The sequence below is a fragment of the Patagioenas fasciata genome, chromosome 1, assembly GCF_037038585.1.
Source record: "Patagioenas fasciata isolate bPatFas1 chromosome 1, bPatFas1.hap1, whole genome shotgun sequence".
In the NCBI taxonomy this organism is placed as follows: domain Eukaryota; kingdom Metazoa; phylum Chordata; class Aves; order Columbiformes; family Columbidae; genus Patagioenas; species Patagioenas fasciata.
This window is the reverse complement of record NC_092520.1, coordinates 23449165-23468547: the sequence shown is the minus strand read 5'-3', so window position 1 is coordinate 23468547 and position 19383 is coordinate 23449165. Positions and strand designations below refer to the sequence as shown.

At 40.5% G+C, this 19383-nt stretch overlaps 1 protein-coding gene across 4 annotated transcripts in view; it reads left to right on the top strand.

Moving 5' to 3' along the window:
- The window catches only part of LNX2 (ligand of numb-protein X 2), a 61088-nt gene that overhangs the window by 7671 nt on the left and 34034 nt on the right, over nucleotides 1–19383 (top strand). Inside the window, exon 2 of one of the 4 annotated variants that reach the window (XM_071804515.1) lies at nucleotides 11076–11115. The exons of 1 other annotated variant lie outside the window; for it this stretch is intronic. The gene's annotated coding sequence lies outside the window, so the exon portion shown is untranslated. Of the gene's footprint in view, nucleotides 1–11075; nucleotides 11116–17660; nucleotides 18104–18351; nucleotides 18631–19383 lie in introns of those variants that run through there. 2 more of the 4 variants (XM_065830360.2, XM_071804522.1) reach the window with 2 other exon arrangements.

The following is a 19383-nucleotide window of genomic DNA, read 5'->3' as shown; positions in this document are numbered from 1 at the left end:
GTGAGGGGTCTGGAGCACAAGTCTGATGAGGAGCGGCTGAGGGAACTGGGGCTGTTCAGCCTGGAGAAAAGGAGGCTGAGGGAAGACCTTATCACTGTCTACAACTGCCTGAAAGGAAGCTGTAGCATGGAGGGTGTTGGTCTCTTCTCTCAAGTAGCAAGTGATAGGACAAGAGGAAATGGCCGTAAGTTGCTCCAGAGGAGGTTTAGATTGGATATTAGGAAAAAACACTTCACGGAAAGTGTCAGGCATTGGAACAGGCTGCCGAGGGAAATGGTGGAGTCACCATGCCTGGAGGTGTTTAAAAGGCATTTAGATGAGGTTCTTAGGGACATGGTTCAGTGCTAGAGTTAGGTTATGGTTGGACTTGAAGATTCTGAGGGTCTCTTCCAACCAAAATGATTCTATGATTCTCTGATTCTATGAGTAGCAGAATGCTATAAAAGTATAATGCTTTCCCAAGTTGTTATATATTTTGACAAGTCTGCAAAGCTCTGAAACCAGGAAATGTTCATAAGTAAGTGTCATGCTGTTATGAAGCAGAAGATACTTGATGCAGAAATTTTGGATGCATCTTGGTATGTTGCCTCCTCCAAATGTTGAGAACCATATGGATTTCACAACAGGTGTCATTGGTCTTAAGTCTTAAGTTTAGTGAAGACAACTTATTTCATACAATAATGGCAGCATTGTGCTGTGGGTTTTGTTTTAGGTTTTGGGTTTTGTTTTGTTTTTTCTCAAAAGGTCAAAAAGGAAAGATTTCTGGTTTAGATATGATACTGCCTTGAGGATAAAGAAGGTGGTTTCTTCTAAAGCAATATAGGTGAGGCCATGTATTCCTGGAAACCTGCTAACCAGGTGAAGTTTAAATGTGGAAGGGAAGGAACTTCACTCCAGTGCACCCAGACATTAGGAACAGTTGCTATCCCGCATATCCTCTTTTTCAGATGGCGTATCACATGCTGAGTCCTACTTAGCCATCCCTGCAGCTTGACTGTGGAACTGAATCTGCAGTGGTGACTCCATGGGTTCCTTTTTTGACCTGAGAGTCCTTTTGCTCCCAGGAAGTCACTGAATTCACTACAGCTATGACAATTTGGTTATAGCAAGGTATCTTTAAGGGATTTCTTTGCTAAGTCTGAATTACTTCTGGTACAAAACTGGTTAGCATTCCACTTGTCCGTTAATTTGCTTTACATATATGTGCATGTATATATTAAAAATTAATTTCTATATATAAATAAATAAAGCTGTATAAAAAGGACAAAACCAAACCCTGTGCTTATTCTTTCTTTCCTTCCTTCTTTTTTTTTTTCTTTTCAAATCTTAAATTAGAAATTCCTTTCAAATTTAGTTCTAGCATTGGGTATTTTTTAATAGAAGAATGAAGTTGAAATACTGTAGGTAAAGATGTTATAGAAATCTGGTCTAACATGTTTTTACCAATTTAATTATTGTTAATTTCTGTAGTTTTTACTTCTCAGTTGTGGAGTAACTTTATTCTTCTGGTTATAGCAGTAAGGAGCTTCAATAATGTGTTTTTTCAATGGAAGATCTGTATAAATACTATTGATTATCAACATTGATTATAGAAAATGCCATGAACAATTTATGGGTTTTATTGAGGGGATTTTCATGTAAATCACCACAACAAATGTCTGGAAAACAACGAACGAGTGATGGAAAAATAATAACCTTTACAGGATAGGAGGAGTAAATTTCTTTCTTTTCCAGCTGACATCAGATTGCTTTTGCTGTCATGATCTAATATAGTTTTCTGCTGTCCAGAGGTTAAATTCTGGCCTTATTTGATAATAAACTTATGCAGTTTTCTGACTTAAAATTAGTCCGATTCTCAAACTTGAAATAAAATGGAAGCAATCAGAAAAGGTGGAATAACCAATCATTTAATCAGGTATTAAAGTTATATTTAAGTATATTTAAATATTTATTTATAAAATTGTATTTAAATAGATTGATAAAACTCTTTGTTGGAAAAAAAAATACTCTGCCTTTACAAGAATTGAAGAGGATTGGGATTTAATAAAGTGAATTACTATTTTCTGTTTGGGGGGGGGGGGGGGGAATGTTTTCCCCTGAGGTTTTGCTTTTAAACTTCTGTCTTTCTTCCCAGATGTTCTCGAATACATTCTGCATTGTTTTAAAACAACTCTAATCTTTAATACGATTATCTGTAAACTTCCTTTGTTTACTGAGGGATTTTTTCAGATTATCAAATAATTTTACATACAAATCCTCCTTTTCTTGGTGTGTGCCATAAGTCTCCATTGCATGCTCCAGGCAGTGCCCCAAGTGAAGCCGCCTGACATCAGTTATTGATGATTACTCTCTGCACGCTGTGAAGTGAAGTGGAGTCTCTGGTCTCAATTCATGGTTCGTTTTCCAAGATGGGGTAATGAGACCAGGTGCAGGGAGACACTGGAGTGTGTGCACTGATTTGCAGTGTAAGTGTAGACAAGTTACTTCAGAGTATGGGACTGAGAAGAGAAAATGTTTGGAGCTGAAGTTGTCATTTGCTTCTAAATAACTTGGTCAATATGTATGTACTCCTGGTATCTCCACAGCAAAATGAGAGAAGCTATTTTCTGTCACTGTGGTGGTGATACTTCACGGTGCTGGGACATGGGACAGCACTTAGCAGGAGGGAAGAGCCCCTCTGTCCTGGTTCTCCATTCCACCTGAGTGTGGCCTGATCCGATTTGCTTTGACTACATCAGGGAAAATTGTACTTCCAATCTCTCACACAGCAATAACTTTGTGGTGGTTTTTAAGTGTGAAATCAAGCAATCTAACATTGGAAATGTGCATGTGCATCCCTCATGCTGTTCCTTTTTGTGGCCACCCCTCACGCGGGCTGGACTGCTGGGGGAAAATGCTTCTGAACAGAAACCAGCAGCGGAGTTGCGACACAGGCTCCCAACAGGTGGGGAAAACTGAAAGGCAGTGGGATAGCTAAAAAATGGCATTTCCTGCTTTTGTAAATTAGTTTGCAACCTAAATCATCGTGTTTTAACATTGTTACATGTATTTTTTGACATATTTTTAAAGGAAAGCAACAGTTGTGGCAACTATATAATTACTAAAATCCTTACTGTTTATGAGGTTTAGAAGGAACTGGGAATACTGCTTGAGCTACGAGATGGCTTAGAGACAGGATAAAACTTTATTATCTTATAGAGGAAAAGTACTCTGCTTGTTTTTGCTGGAGAACAAATGATCAGTGAGGATTTGGGTCCAGCCAGGTTTTCCCCCACTGCAGGTTCTTCCAACGCTGCCAGCCTTTTGTGGGTCCAGCTGCTTGGGTTTCCCTGAAAAGCCTTTACTTTTGGAGATTATTTGGCAAGCTGTGTTTATGCCTTCTGAAGAACAGAGAAAAGAAGGGAAATACTAATTTTTTTCAAAACCCAGTGTGAAATTTGTTGGGATAGAGCAAGCCATGCAGGCACATGTTTGAAGTTGTCAGAGTCTGTTGTAGGTAAAAAGGTCAGATGTGAATTCAGGAGCGTGATATTTCCCGATCAGTATCACCCCTCCATCTTCTGGGTGCAGGAGTTCAAATGCCAAACGTAGCAGGGGAAATAAAAAGTAAGCAAAAGATGATGTGTCTTCAAAGGGCGAATCAGTGTGTTGAGAGCCTCCCTTGCTGGCAAAAGCCTGAGTAAGCAGGTGGGGCTGGCAGCGTGCCCTCAAGGTTAATGTCCTCAGTCACCAACCCGGAGGGGGGCCAAAGCCTCCCTTCTGCATGGCATCTCTAGAAGGATGCTCTTAGAGGCTTCGGACTGCTGCCTCTCCTTTCACCTTGGGTGCCAGGAGAAAGAAATGGTAGCTAGGGCCGAGACAATGCAAGGCTAAAAAAAAATAAAATAAAAATCAATTTCTATACTATCAGTGGCATTTAGAACTGCACTGGTTTCTTTGGTGCTGCTCTGAAGAGCAGCCAATGTTTTGTTTCTTCTGCAGCTCCGCTGCCTGGGTGGGCTCAGGGGCTGCTGTCTGCCCCCCCAGCCACCTCAGCTGCCCACCACACCTGCTGAGGTTTTATGGTGCCTCTGGGGCTATTCCTGGATATCAAGTCTGCACTGGAGAAATACGGCCAAATTTTTTTTAGTGCAAGTGCAGGAGAGATCTAGCTGAGCACAGAGACAGTGATACTGTTAATTTTCCAGGCTGTTGCTATCTTACTCTCAGCTGTCCCTAGGCATCCTCACCATTTAATGTTTCCTCTCTAATGGCATGAGCCAGGATGTCATAATATCCAAAATCAAATGTACCAGAAAATATAATAAATTAGAATCTGGCTAGCAGAGTAATTGAAGAATAAACTGAATTTTAAACAACACAAGATTGCGTTATGAGCTGATTGCTATGCACAAAGTGCACCAGAGGAATGTGACTTCATGTAGATTTACTATTGATGGCAGCATTTCCTAGATTGCTACTGGTAATAAAGAAATGAAAACGGTTTGAACCTTTGAGTTAGTACCACAACATAATGTCGCAGCAAAGGAGAAGTACCATTCTAGTCACACTGCAAAGTAATTCTGGAAGAAAAATTTTCTAAGCATTTTATTTATTTATTTAAGAGGTTTTCATGTATTTAACAATTTTGGAGTTTATAAAGCCACAAAATGAGGGCAGGCTTTGTAATAGAAAGTACTAAATTTGTCCTCAATTCCTAATGTGTTTTTTCTATAGGAAATTGAGCAGTACAGTAGATGCCTCCCAATTCAGAAAATTGAGTTTAAGGACTTTGGTGTCCTTAAGGAATTAAAAGGTTGTTTGCCAGGTCAATTCTATGGCAGTCTGCACATTTTGTTTGAATAATTTTCCTGTATTTTTTATTTCATTAAAAACAAGGAACAGACATACATAAGATATTTTAAAAATAACTGTCTAGCTGTCATGTTAGTAGAGATATAGGGAGATGGCATAAGACATTTTGGTTTTGTGAGCTAGAAGTTACCTCAGCTGAGCCCTGGAAGCTGAGTATCTGTGTTCTCCTGGCCTTGTGGAATGTGAAATGAGATAGTGCTAGCGAAAGCCACCTGAAGGCTCTTCTGACAACCAGAACTTATGAGGAAACCTGTGAAATCCAAATAGTCAGTCAGTAGCAGGTATTTGCTAAAAGATAACAAATATTGCTTGAGCCTGGGTTGAAGAATCTGAGTGGGCTGGATGAAAGCAGGTCCTGTGCACAGGCATTGGTGCTGACATAGTCAAGCTGCTGATGTACAGAGAAACATGAAAAAAAAACATTTTTGACCGTACTTTATTTTTCTATTCATCCTGATTTTGAGAACACAAAGGAAATTTTGTAGGGATCGGATTTTTGGTGACAATAATTCAAAGTCAAGGGAAGACTCTGCCACTTCCAAAATTACATTATGTGGTGAAGTATCAGTGAATGGAAGGGCTATTCAATGGTAAAAATCAAAAATAAACCTTCTCTGTGGTAGCAGGGAGGGCAGGAAGGTAAAAAAGTAGTATTACTTCACTAAAATAATCCAGTTTTGTAGTGATAAGCGATATGATTTAAGTGAATATTTTTCAGTTTAAAGTTGTATTTCAATGTGATATGGTAATGTTTATTTTCATTATTCTTGTAAAATTTAAATAAGGTTCTCTACCAGGAATGGTAATGAAATATGTTTTATTTTTAAAGTAATTTTATAAAATGGTGAAAAAGGTAGCTTATGAGTTAAATACTTAAATATCCACAGTAAGCTTTAGCATTATTAAACTAATTCAAAGTGCTGTAAATCCCTGGATTTAAATTACTTCAGTGTGCCACAACCTAATAGAAGCAGAAATTAATCTAGAAGATGCAATTAATAAGCTACTTACATCCCCCGTGTAATATTTTAAAATGGATTATTTTTCCATCTGCATGTTGATCACTTAATAACTTACCTGCTCATACCCATCCCGCTTCTCCGTGGAAGGGGCTGAGGGAGGACATCCCGCTGCTGCCGGTCCCTCCAGGCTGCTCGGGGAGAGGGAAAGGGCCCGTTTCCTGAAGAGGCTGCAGGTCACCATGGCTCTGGCTCCTCAAACTTCTGTAGGAGGAAACCTGAGAGAGTGAAGTTATGAAGGAAGAATTAATCTACTCATCAATAGGGGGAAATAGGCAGCATTTAAAGAGAAACAACCTTGAGCAGTACAGGGATTCCTACAGGCAGGTTTTGAGGAAAGACATCTTCAAGATCTGATATTTCTGCTCTCTTCAATAGCAATTCCTGATATTTTGTGGAAAATTCAGAGCCCGCCTGTGCTACTGAGGTCTCCCTGTTCCTTTTCCCCTGTCCTGCATGTTCAGGGAGTTATGCAAACACCATTTATCTTTGAGAGTTTTCTCCAGCGGGATATGACACTTGTAGGAAATATTTGCACGATTAAGCCTTTCTATAACTGTGGTCTGTCTCTTAGTCTCTAACACATGTTGCCTATCAGAGGGAAATCTGCATACCGTGGGAGGGCTCTCAGTGCAGGTAGGACCACTTGAGAAACCTTGAGTGCTGTTGTTAGGGACGATTGTGATGGGTAAATGGAGTTCATTCAGAGAGTCATGGAGAATTGTTTTCTTTCAAAATATATTACTGGCATGCAAGAAAGTGAGCATTTCCGATAAAGTTCATTGCAATAGTAAATGTTAGAAACAAGTCAGGAATATTGAGCAGTCCAAATCACGTTGGAAGCTGCAGGCAGTGGAGTGATACATTACAATTTAAGCTATGTATTTTCTATAACATTTAGAAGCAGAAAATCTAAATCATTTTCACAGGGTGAATGCATCCTAGAAACATGCAGCAGTCATCCTGATAAAAAAAAAAAACCACAAACTTACAAAAATGATTACAGGCTGCTTTATGTTATTTATTCAAGATCCCTCCCTTCTTCATCTAATTGATAAATAAACTGTAGTGCATAAACGTAATGGGTGGTTTCATCATTTGAAAGAGATGTTTACATATCTGGTGGCATTGCTGACAGGCAGCTAATACAGCCAGGTAGGCCTGATAATGGTTTGCTACAGACTGAGTAAATATCATAAACACTTAATGATGGGAAACTCTCAGGAGCAGTAAACATGACTAGTTAATAGCAATAAGTAATAATTTCACTGTTGGATGCAAAATTGCAGTAATGTATATTTAATGTGCACATGGTTCAGCTGGATACATCGTACGGTGATGCTGTTGGGATCAGCACTTAATGGTACAATTTCTGTTAAGGAACGCTTTTCCTGTGGTTGGTGGGCAGGGAGCCAGTGCTACCTAAAGTCATTGAAGTCATCCCAGGGTTGCTGATGAGGGGGACAGGTGGGACCAGAGGTCCTGAGACCAATGTACGAGGCAGCCATCTCCATCCCTGCGTCCACTGCTGCTGCCGAGTTGGCCCTCTGTCAGTCAGCAAGCACAGACTGAAGCACAGGAGGTTCCATCTGAATATGAGGAGAAACGTCTTTACTTCGAGGGTGCCAGAGAACTGGAACAGGTTGCCCAGAGAGGTTATGGAGTCTCCTTCTCTGGAGACATTCAAAACCCGCCTGGACACATTCCTGTGTGATCTGCTTTGGTGAACCTGCTTTAGCAGGTTGGTTGGACTGGATGATCCCCAGAGGTCCCTTCCAACCCCAACCATTCTGTGATTTACAGTATGTTGTAAGTCCTGTAAGGAAAGTCTTGTCTGGTGATCAGCCTTCCAGTGGAAGCTGCTATGTTTGAAGAATCTCTTCAGTCTGTTGTTTTAAATTATGTATGCTCTGAAGGAGGTTTGAGTGCTCCTATGGACAGCTCATAAATTCAGATGTTGCTATGTTTCATATTCAGTCAAATAGACTTTGATGGTTGTAATGCAGCAACACAAAGTCATTTTGAGTTTCATAAATGCAAGAAAGAATATTAATACAGTTCAGCTTTATCCCCGAAAAGTCCAGTGAAAAAATGAGGAAAAGCCTTCAGACATTTTGTTATATTGTTTTCCTACCTTGATGAAAGCTTCTTCTCTTCAGTCTTAATAACAGATGTAGTAGCTGAAAGGAGGCTTTTCCCATAGGAAGGAAAAGGGTGAGACATTGCAAAATGAGCTTACAAGATCTTCAACAGAAGTATTTCATGGAGCTTACAGAGGATTCCTTTGTATGAAAGTGGGAGAACTACAGATACAAATTAAGACCCTACATGAAGTAATATTTTGTTTGAAGTGACACACCAATGGAACTGTTATTTTTCCCTTCCAGCTCTTCTGTGTGTTTGAAGAGGGCATAGAAAAAACCCATCAAAAGAGTTCATAAAGGTTAAGACTTTTATGGTTGTCAGTGACTTTGAGGTTCTTGGGTAAAGACATTAAATAAATGGCGTATGCAGTGACTGTATCACAGGCATTACGTTGTTCCATCACACCTTACAAAGTTAACAATGTCATGAGTTCAAAACTTGTTTCCTCATATTTATGCACAACATAGAAGAACACAATTGCTCAGCTAAATAAACAGGACATTTTCAATTAGAAGGTGCCATTACCTTTGTGTGTTCTTGTCATTTATGAAATCAGCAGGTGGTTAATTAAATTGCTCCTTTGCACTCTTCTGAAGACTGTGTATTAATTGTATTTTAGTGATGGTGTGCACATTTCTCAACTTTTTAATGAGGGTAAAAGTTGTTTACCTCTTCCTTCGAAAATAGCATTTTTTTTTCTTGGGGTCAGGGTAATATGGGGTTTTGTGGTGTTTTTTTCTTTTTTTCCAATAAAAGCTCATTAGTCAGCTGCTCGTTGAAATCAAATGCTAAAATGTTAATTTTACAGTTGCAAAGCACTACTAAGACAGCCGAATCTGTGCATTAAACCCTGTGTTGATGGAGTGAATAGGTTCATCACTTGAAAGGAGAAAATGCTTCCTTCAGCCATCAGGTCTTTTGAAGACATGGCTCCTGTAGACAATTTAGGGGCTCCAGCTGAGAATTTCATTTCAGCCCATTGGCTGAGCAGGCAGATCCTGGCCGTCCTCCTCCACCTTCACTGGCAAGAGCAGCGCTGGTGTTTGGGCGTTCGGAGGGAACCCCATGGTGGCAGGGTTGGGCTGGGGAGCAGCTTTTGTGCGGGAGGGCCAGGGCTCTGCTTTTACCCCTGTGCTTTGCAGAGTTTCACCACACATATCCCAGTGCTAAAAATCTTGGTATCTTAGCAAATGCCGTTTCCAGCTTTGTCTTTCTTTTTAGTTTAATGAATGACATTTGCATACTAAAGGAAGCCCATGTAGGTGTAGTGTGGGTGTGCTGACAGAGGAATGCTGTAGGCAGGATCGGTTTATATTTGTTCCTCAGATGAAATGGTGTATTACTGGCAAATGTTCAAGCCCAAAGAAAAAGCCTCTAGCCCAGTGTAAATATCATTGATACCGTCACTTTAGTGCTGTTGGAAGTGCCTCTAGCAGAGGTCAGGAGTTTCTCTGGGTCTTTGAAATGCCATTGCAGGCTTTATCTCACGGGAAGGAGCAGAACAGGCCTCACTTCTGATCAGACCATTTATTTATTATAACTGGCCTGATGGCCTCACCGGGGGTGACGTCTTGTCTGGGCTGTGCAGCTTTCCTGCGAACCAAAAAGACATCAGTCCTCTTCATTATGCTGTTTATCCAAGCCTGTTTATTTAAGACCATACCAAGCCAATAAAAGTCAAGAAAAACAGTTTGGTACTTTTTGAGATGGGTGGTTTACTTTGCAGTTGTGTGTTCTCAAGTGGAAGGTGATAGAAAGACCACCCTGAAGTCTGCTGAAGCATCCACTGGGACCTTAAACCAAACCCTTTACCACTGGAGCATACTTGTCTACTGCTGATTTATGGTGGTGTTTTTGGTTTTAGGGGTTTTTTTTAATCCACTTCATGGAACTAAGTAAGTGAAAGGAGAGGACAGTATCTTGAGGGGGGTATAGTGGTTATCACATTTAGCTGGCTGTAGACTCCTGCATGTTGTTTGTATTATGTCCAGTATAATGGAAAAAAAAAATTACTTAAGTATTTAGTTTGAAAGTGGAAAAATTAAAGCCCAATTTACTAGACTTTATAAAAGCAGCTGTGGAAGACAGTGGCTTGAGTTTGTGAGTCTGCAAATACGCAGTATATCTAATATTGAAAAAGCCAGGAAGTTAGTTAATTTGAAAGAAAAATACTCTTTAAAAAATTTTTATTTTAATTGACAAAAGCAGAGTAATTTCAGGATGTAAAGCTGACTTTCTGCATGGAATACTCCCCTAGGACTGAGATACTGAATTATTAAACTATATAGAAATAGAGAATTTTTCAGAAAGTATGCACAGTTTTGAGAACAGTTTAAACATTTCATTTAAAATTTCTTTTTAAAAAAAGCAGGATTTTTCTAAAATAGAGGAGGGGAGGAAAGGTTATATAATCTGATTTGTTTTTTTTCTTGCAAATGTGTTGCTGAAGTAGCTTTACATAATATTCATGGTGACATATGGTGACATATACATAATATTCATGCACATGGTGAGCATGATAGAGACTTGAAACGTTCTGTATGTGTTGTAAAGGCACTATATACATGGAGTTATTGTAAGTATTCCTATGTGTGTGATACCCGCACGTGCTCTCCGGGTGTGCTTGTGAAACTGTGATGCGCTAGATGTAGTAGCACCGTTTCATTATGCATTCATGAGAAATTGCTGGTGACATTTTAGCCTACATAGCGTTAGGTTTAGGGTTTGAAAAGGACACAGTGTAAGAGAGTGCCTGCAGATCCTTTACGCTGGCTTCTGCTCTGGTTAGTATTTACTGAGCCACAGCTTTTACGGCTTCACTTGTATTCGTGTGAGGGTAGGTGATCAGATTAATTTACTGCTTTAAGTAAATCAAACCCCGAGAGCTACTGTAGTGGTTACAGGAGGGGCTGGTCCCGTTTTAATTACTCACCAGTGAATTAATTTGTGTATACCAGCATGCCGACAGCCTTTTTCCTTGAAGTTCCCTGTTGTCATGTGATATCCCCTCCTCCCAGAGAACAACAGTATATTCTTCTTTTCCTTTATGTTTGGCAGGTGCGCCGTGCTCCCTCCTCACCTCTGCTGGGATGGAAGGGTAAGAAATATAGACTAAGGAGGTGAAAAAGGGAAGGGGCTGTCGTGCTCTGTGGTACAGGTTTTGTAACAGATCCTCGGTGCTGGCTGCCGAGGAATCACACCTGGGTGTTTCTGGTGCTCCGCTCGGCATTTTAAAGATGCTCTTCTTCAGAGGCATGATGACGAATGCTTAATTGCACGTTAGACCCTGTGATGAGAATGACAAACAAGAAATTAAGGGAATGCTTTCAGTTTGGCTCGTTTCAAATGCATAGGCTGTTCTAACCTCTAACCTGAAGTGTAAAGTAACCTTCTCTTGAATTATCTGATTTGTGCTTCTTGTTTGGTGGTTTGGTTTTTTTTTTTCATTTCTCTTTCTGAGGGTTTTTGCTAGATTGTATCATTCTCTGATGTGCTGTATCTAACAGCTTGGATGTTTTAAAAAATGTTGTGGTCAACAATCTAAATTTCACTTGCATGAGTACAAGGGCTCTTTCTAGTGATTTGCATGTATGTATATAAATTTTTAAAGATTGCAAGTTTTAGTTTTGCTCTGTTATAAAATTCAAGTTTAAAAACATGTTTTCTGAATTACATTAGATTTCTGACATCTTTTAAGCCAGAAGATGAGAAATAAAGAGAAGTGAAATAAAATTAAATGGTTCTTGTTGATATAAGCAGAGGTCAGTGTACATTCTGGCTGAAATAAAACCATGTCCTCCTTTCCCACAGCTATTTGTATTATTTATAAATGCATGAGATGTGTATCGAGAGGGTGGCTAGGAAATAAGCTCTTAAATGTGAAAGCTCTTTGGTCTCCTAGGATACGTATGTAGTAATAGTTGTACAGTTATCCATAACGTTTTCCAATAGGCATCCTAGAAACCTTGGTAAACTTCCAGGTAGCCTTTATAACCACCTTGCAAAAAAGGCTTCTCATTTTGTTGGGCGTTGTGCAATGCATGCAAACTTTTAACACAAGTCCTCTGGTTAAGGCTCTTTTAAGGAATTATATACTTTTATGTCAAGTATAAACAAGAAACAGAAGATCATTCATGTTTTTGTTCCTTCTTTTTACTAAATCTGTTTGTTTTCAGGACTTCTTGGTAGAAAAATAAGAGCTCTAGTGTGTAGGTATTTTGAAATAACAATACTTAATGTTTTCAAGTAGAAATGTTTGCCCCAGAAGAAAAATTAATGTTTCACTGTTTTTCCAGGATTTGGGGAGAGGAAGGAGGGAGAGAGAAAAATGGAAGAGCAAGTGAGGTGTCAGGTCTGTCTGTCGCGAGGGTTTTTTTAATTGAGGATTTGAAATTGTTGGTGAGGTTCAGCGGTTTTGCATTTGTATTTTCTTACCCTAATCATGCTGTGTACCAGGTTTTATAGCATCCCTTTGGTTGCATTCACAAGTCTGAAAGGAGTCATGAGGGCAGTGGAGAACGTGGGTCTCCAGCCAGCCGGAGCCCCAGCAGACGAGCTGTTCTCCAAATCCGATGTCCAAAAAAACACATCCATCTTCTGCTGCATATGGGAAAGGCAAAGTGATTTATTTTAATTTACTTAGTGAAAAAAAAACAAGACTCTTTGTAAACCCTTTTAGCTTTAAATTTACTTCCATTTAGTAGTGGGGTTGGCTGAAGCTAAAGCAACAAAGCATGCTTTAAAAACAAAATAAGTATCAGTTCAAAATTTAATCTCATTGAAGCTCTCATGTTAAGTTAAACCGGTCTGTAAAGACAAGCAGCAAATCCAAGTTCATATATTTCCCGTTCTGAAGTTCATGAAGGGAAATGTATGCAAATAATGGCTTTTAGCCAAAGTATGCTATGTTACTGCAATACGTTTCTAGTGTAACTTCTCAATCCGTGAAGCTTGGTTTGCCTTTCCCCCCTCCCCACAACGCCCCCCTCCCCGATCTTAAAATTGCTCAGCTGGGATGGTTTTTCAGGACTCCTTCGTTTTCCCTGTGTGTGTTCTTTACATTCACTCTGTATGTGGAGGCACACACGCCTGGGATTCTATTTGTTGTTCTCTGTTCTTACCCTGATAATAAAGAGACAACATTGCTTGTAGCTGAGTCTGCTGCCTTTAAAGTAAGACATTTCCTTTGAGTGAAAATTTCATCACATTCTTGACTGCACTTCTGGTTTTCAGATTGTGCACTGAAAGGACAGGAGGAAGGCTTTTAATTACCATGTTTCCCCACCTCTCAGTTCACTAAATTGGAATGATTAGCCTTTGAACTCTCAGAATCAGTGAAAATCAAGGCTGATTTTATTCCAGTATCAAATAGTTCTTTACAGAAATGTGAAATGTTGTTTTTCTGACCCAAATGTCTGTGTCTGGCTGGAAGGTAATAACCATAGAGCAGACTAATTTTTTATGTGGACTCCCTCTTAATTGTCTGTATTACAAGCTTGAAGCAAAAGAGACCCTTCTCAGGATAAAGCGTGCACTCATTTCTTAGGTATTCCTTAGCTTTTTAGGATCTCTGCCAGGTGAAGATGACTTGTGGCATAGTCTCTTTGACCCACTAGACCCTGTTCCTGTGAGTTGCTGGACTACTCTGAACTTGAGTCATTTCTTACAATATCTGGATTTTATGAACTGGCAGTTTGCATGTGAACTTCTGACTAATTCCTTGAATACTCATTGTTGCTGATAGAAGCAGAGAAGTTTGGAAGTATGTTATTTCTAAATACTCCGTTGCATGCTTGTGCCACTGCATGAAGTTAGCCTGGCCTTATCAACACTTCTCCTACTGTTGCTTCTTCTCTTGGAAGGGTAGGTGTGTGTCTACAGCAGCACCATGTAGCACTTCTGGGGTCTCATCATCCTGGTGCACAGCACTGCTCCCTTTTTATGAAAAAGAGATATATCCCATGGGAATGTGAGTCTTTATCTCATAGAGACAGCATTTTCTTTTGGGTTCATTTGCACAGCACGCAGTGTAGTAGGAGCATTGTCTGTGATCGTTTCTGGCTCTTGGACAATATAACAATTAAAAAGTTTATAAAATTTTAAAAATGTTTAAGTATCTGGCATAAAACATGTGAAAGTATTTGGCATGGGTTAGAAAGAAAAAGAAAAAAAAAGGTGTGGAAATAAATCAGAGCTTGAATTTTTTAAGTCTGTGAACCTAACCTAACTTGTCGAGAAGTGCCTGGTTTGGGAAAGTGAGCATTGTGGTTAGGGAGTGAAAAGAAGTTGGGCACTCCTGAGGCTGAATCATCTGCCTCTTAAAGACCTTTTTCCAAAAGCAATGCTAATGAAGTAATATCCTTCAAAGCAAGACTGGTATTTTAAGAGCTAGCTCTGAAGGGTTGAATACATAGAATAAATGAGGAAGTGAAAATTGTATCATCCTCCACAGAATCTCAAATGCAAAATTTCAGTGTGCTGAGAAGAGATTGGACAGGGGGGTGGAGGAGGAGGAGAAGGTTGGCTCCTTCCCAGTGTAGCATGCTTCTGTCAGCCTCTGTTGCTGGAGCCATTTTGACCACGGGTACAGAAAAATGGTACCTGAAGTTAGGAACCTGGGCATCCTACCTGGTGGGGCTCTTCAGCGCATCGCTCCTTTCCCACTCTCTTCCCAAAATGTGGTGAACCAGAATTCTCTACTGACGTGAGTAAATGTCTTCTGTATGTTTTGCAAATTCATGATTAAATATCTGAGAACTGAAATGCATTTTTCTTTCAGAATTGTAGGTCTTCGGTTTTTTAACAACTCAGCTCTTGTTCACTAGATGAGTGTGGCAGTTGGAGCCATGGTGCCTTCCCAACCACCAAACTTCTCCTGACCCGTCCCCCAGTTTGCTCATAGGACAAAGCACCTTTCTCTGAGCACTTAAACCTCTTGTGCTTGTGTTAGACAATTTTATTCTAGTTGATTATTTATAGCTATATAAATATATATGTTATATATAATTTCTGCATAAGGCTGCCAGTTTGATGTTTTACATAGGTGCTACCACTTACTTTAGGGTCATTTTTTTTTTTCTTTGATTTTTGTTTTAATTTGTACTGCTCACTTAGAAGGTAATGATTTTCATTTGTCTGCCTTTGTTTAGGAATCTTGTTTTTTGAAACAAAGAGAACAAGACTACCAAAGAAAGCAGACAGAAATGCTGTAACAGCAGTTCAGCGCTCCCTCCTCCACATTATTCATTCTGCAAGGGGGAGGTAGAAGATTGCTGCTTAATATTTAGCCCCTGTCACTCATTTGAGAATAACATACCAGGACCCATTGCTTTACTGTGTGTTACTATGCATCTTTGCTAACATTTTCACTTGGAATTTAAAGGAATGTTTTTCAACAGTGCTCCTACTGAAGTGGTTTCTTCCTAAGAGCCCTAACAGGATTCAGGGGGCACACAGCAGCAGCAACCAAACTTTGCACTTCAGGCAGATAAATAACTGCACTGTAAAAGCCTCCCTATCCAATAGGTGCTGAAATTCTGTTTTTCTTTAAATATATATATATATGTATGTTATTATATATTTAACTTGCAGTCAGCCAAGCTAATAGGGAAAGTAATTGAAATAAACACCTGGCAAACATGGTTAACAGACAGAGAAGTGTGTTAAGAAAAACGTTTGGGGGTTTTTGGTGGTGTTTTTGTTTTGTTTGGGTTTTTTTTCCATTCCACAAATGTTGTCTCCACTGTCTCTTGGTGGCTATGGAATTACAAAGACTCAAGTGGACAATATATGATTCCTACAGCTGGACTAAAAACAAATGCAGTGCTTTCTTTGTTTCCATGTTCTTTGTCAAATCTGTATAACCAGACTTGACTTTACATACTCAACTCAGTGTCCGCTTCCCTTTCTGAATCCTGTCTGGAGGGCCCAGTCAAGTGCTAGTCTACTGTGTATGTAAAGACCTGTTTACATACAAAATATTTAAATGGGGTTTTTTAAAATTTAAGATAATATTTGTATATTTAAGACTACAGATTCTAGATCTAACATGTTCTTGTTATGTAAATTCTTATGATGCGTGAGCTGTTTGTTTTCTTTATCTGTGTACAGAGTACATCTGTCTGAGGTATGGTACATGTATGTATAGAGAGTGTAAGCAGAAGATCTCAATGTAAAAATTTTTATTTTCTGACAAGCATCCTACAAAATAATGTGGGAATATTTTGTATAAATATACAAGAGCATGAGGACAGGTCATGCTCTGCCTTTCCTGTGTGCTCAAAGCTGCGTTGGGCAACTGGCTCTGAAAATAACCTTTTAACATGGATCAGAAGGAAAGTTCTCCCTGGAAGTTAGGTAGAAATTAAGTTACATACAGCAGCAAAGTGAAATGTCTTCAGCAGAGTTAATAGGGAGGGGGGCAGCTATCACCCTGAAGCATTAAGAATCAAAGAACTTGCCTTTATCATGGAGTTAATCCAAGTGACGGCTTGAGGATGGCATCCAGATGTCATTCCCAGGGCCAGGTAGGGGTGGCTCAGGTATAGCAGTGCTTTCAGGACGAGTCACTTGCTTGCCAAGAGGTGGCTGGGCAAGCACAGCTTTCCCTGAGCTGCAGACCAAGCGGGTGGCTTGGCTGGTGAACCAGTCACCCTGCGTGCAGTGCCCCCACTCACCAGCAAGTCACAGCTTCTGGCTGATTAGCCCTGCATGTAGGTAGCTGAGGTTAAACACTCTTTTGACTGTGGTTTTAAGAAGGTGCTTTTTGTTGTTGTTGTTTGAAGAGTCCTGATGTGGTGATACTTGTCTTCTTATATTAGGGAGAAAATGAGCAGTGTCTTGGCTGGGCAGACCAGTTTAGGGGATTGCGTTAGTGCTTCAAGTGATGCTCCTGAGCTGCTGGGGTGGGTGCTGTTTGGTAGGTTGAGGCTGGAGGCACAAACCTTCTGTCTAGACCATCCTCTGTACTTTTTTTCCTATACTTTCAGGTTTCTTCCTCTCTGCATAGGTTGTCATGAGTTCCTTGCAGTTGATGGGCACTTGCTCCTGCAGAGGATTCCACTTGCTTTCGTGCAGAGCAAGGACAGCATATGGCTTGTGATTTATCTGAGCTGTCTCTAACGCATGTCTTCTTGGCTCTGTCTCATACAGATCTTAGAAATCCTCATTTTGATAGATTTTGTCGTTTTTTGGTAGCTTAGTAGGGGGCAGCTTCATTTTTCCGTAATGTGGCTGAGTTAAAGTACTGCTTGGTACAGCATGGCTTATGTTTCAAAATAGCTTTCTGCCATCACTCAGGTTGTGGTTGATGGGGGAAACCAGCTGTAACACGTTACACAAGGTGGCATATCCCCAAAGGAAGAGATGGGGCTGGTGTTTTTCTCTAAAAATAGTTAGTCCTGCAATTTAACTATCCAGAAAGTTATTATATCCTTCTTTCTACCCCTCCACCCCCAGCTTCTCTTTGTCATCAAAGGCATTTTGTGATTAATCTAAGTGTTGTCTCCCTGAATTTTCTCCATGCACACTCATAGAGATGGGGGCTGTTATACAGAAGAGCAGAAAAAGGTAATGTAGCTCCCCACTTCCTTCTTTATTTTTTTTAAATGCTTCAGCACCTTAAAATTTGAATTAATCAAATCAAATAGTCTCTGTGCACATCCAGGAACCAGCTACATTTAATCTAGTTAAGTGTTTTCTGTTCATCCCCGAAAGTCCCTGTTTCAGGGTGAAGTGCGCAGGGGAGGGCTTTCCAGAAGGTTTAGCGTCTTGATGGACAGCTTTCTGCTGCCTTCATCTCTCCAAACAGAAAGGGTGGCACATATGGCAAGGGCTGGTGGACAGATTGCACTGCAGAAAATAACCATGGCGGATAAGCAAATGTTTTACTCTTTCTTGCCTTTCTACTCTGCTCCATCGGTGAGAAGAAAGCCTCGCTAATTGTCTCCTTGTTGTGGATTTTTGACTGTTGGGTTACTTTTTTTGCTCCCACTGGATATAAAAGCCCACCTGTTACAACAGCAGTAATGAGATACTGCTTTCGTTATTCTCTTTGAGCGAGGAAGGAAATTTGGCTCTACTGGCAGGTAAGTACGGTTATTTTCACTTTCATTTCATGTTGCTTCTTTTTATTTATTTTTTTCACTACTGCAAAAATCCCAAAAGGGATTTGGGAGCTTGGAGGAGGTTTCATCCAGGGTTTTTTTAATGCTCTTGGGCCTGAAAGTTGCAAACCTGCTCAGTCGTTTAGAGAGAGCTGGGAGCATCTCAAGCCGCCTGGCAATTGTCCTGTGTTTGGGGGTTCCTGCAGTGGGGTGGCTTCTGACACCAAGCAGTGTTAACCCCCAGAAACAGGCCCTTTGCTTTCCGCTTAGCAGAAAATTGAATGTACCCACAGAAAATGGATCTTCTGGCAAATCATAAAGGCAGTCACCACCTCTCTTGTCTAACAGGGTGGCAGAGAAGGGCGAATACTTGTGACTGGGACATCGAGTAGAATGGGCAGCAGTGGCTGCTGTGCCGGTGGAGGAGTGGGTGCAAGTTCAAGTCCTTTCTTATCCGGGGGGTTCAGGGTTCCTGCAACCCAACAGAGTGGCTGGCCATCCAAACCTGGGTAACTCTCATCTAGCTTGGCTTGTGCATTTTACCTCTTCGTTTTTCAGCGCTCCTCTTGTTCAGTAAGAATATGCAAGCTTTAATCTGTAGAGACGTAGTTGTGTCTTTGTTAAAGATTCATGCTCTTGCCTCTTTTTCTTCTATTCTGAGATGATTTATCAGATGTAGCTCTGTATTAGCTATAAAGAATAGATACTTCGTTGCAGAGACCTCCTCATCTTCCCCACTGTGTTCGAGACCTATTTGACTAAAGTAAAGCTATTTTAATCTCCTGGTCCCAAAATAGAAGCCATTCCATTTGTGCTGTAGAAAATGGCTACAGGATGATCTTCGCGTGTTTGAGCAAAACCTTGTGGCCACTTGTTTTCTCTCAGGGCACCTCAGCTGTCTCTTTCCTCCCATCGTCCCCTGGTGTTGAGCATCTCCGGGTTTGAGGTGCTGTTTTTGGGAGATGGGCGTCATCCTTCTTCTAAGAGTGGATGGCCTTGCGCTTCCCCTCTGTTTCCCCTTTCTTTATGTCTCTTGGTTCGCCGGTGTGATGAGTGCTCACACTCCCTGAGTCTCTGCAGGCAGCGGCCAGGCAGCATGGGCATCCCTCTTCCATCCTCTTTCACACACGCCGGAGTACAGCCAGGGACCTTAACATCGTGATGGTAATTAAAGCTTGTAGCCCCCAGTTGCCATGGAAACACAGCACTCCACAAATACCGAACACAACTTACAGTCTGTCGAGGGTTACATTGCGGGGTGA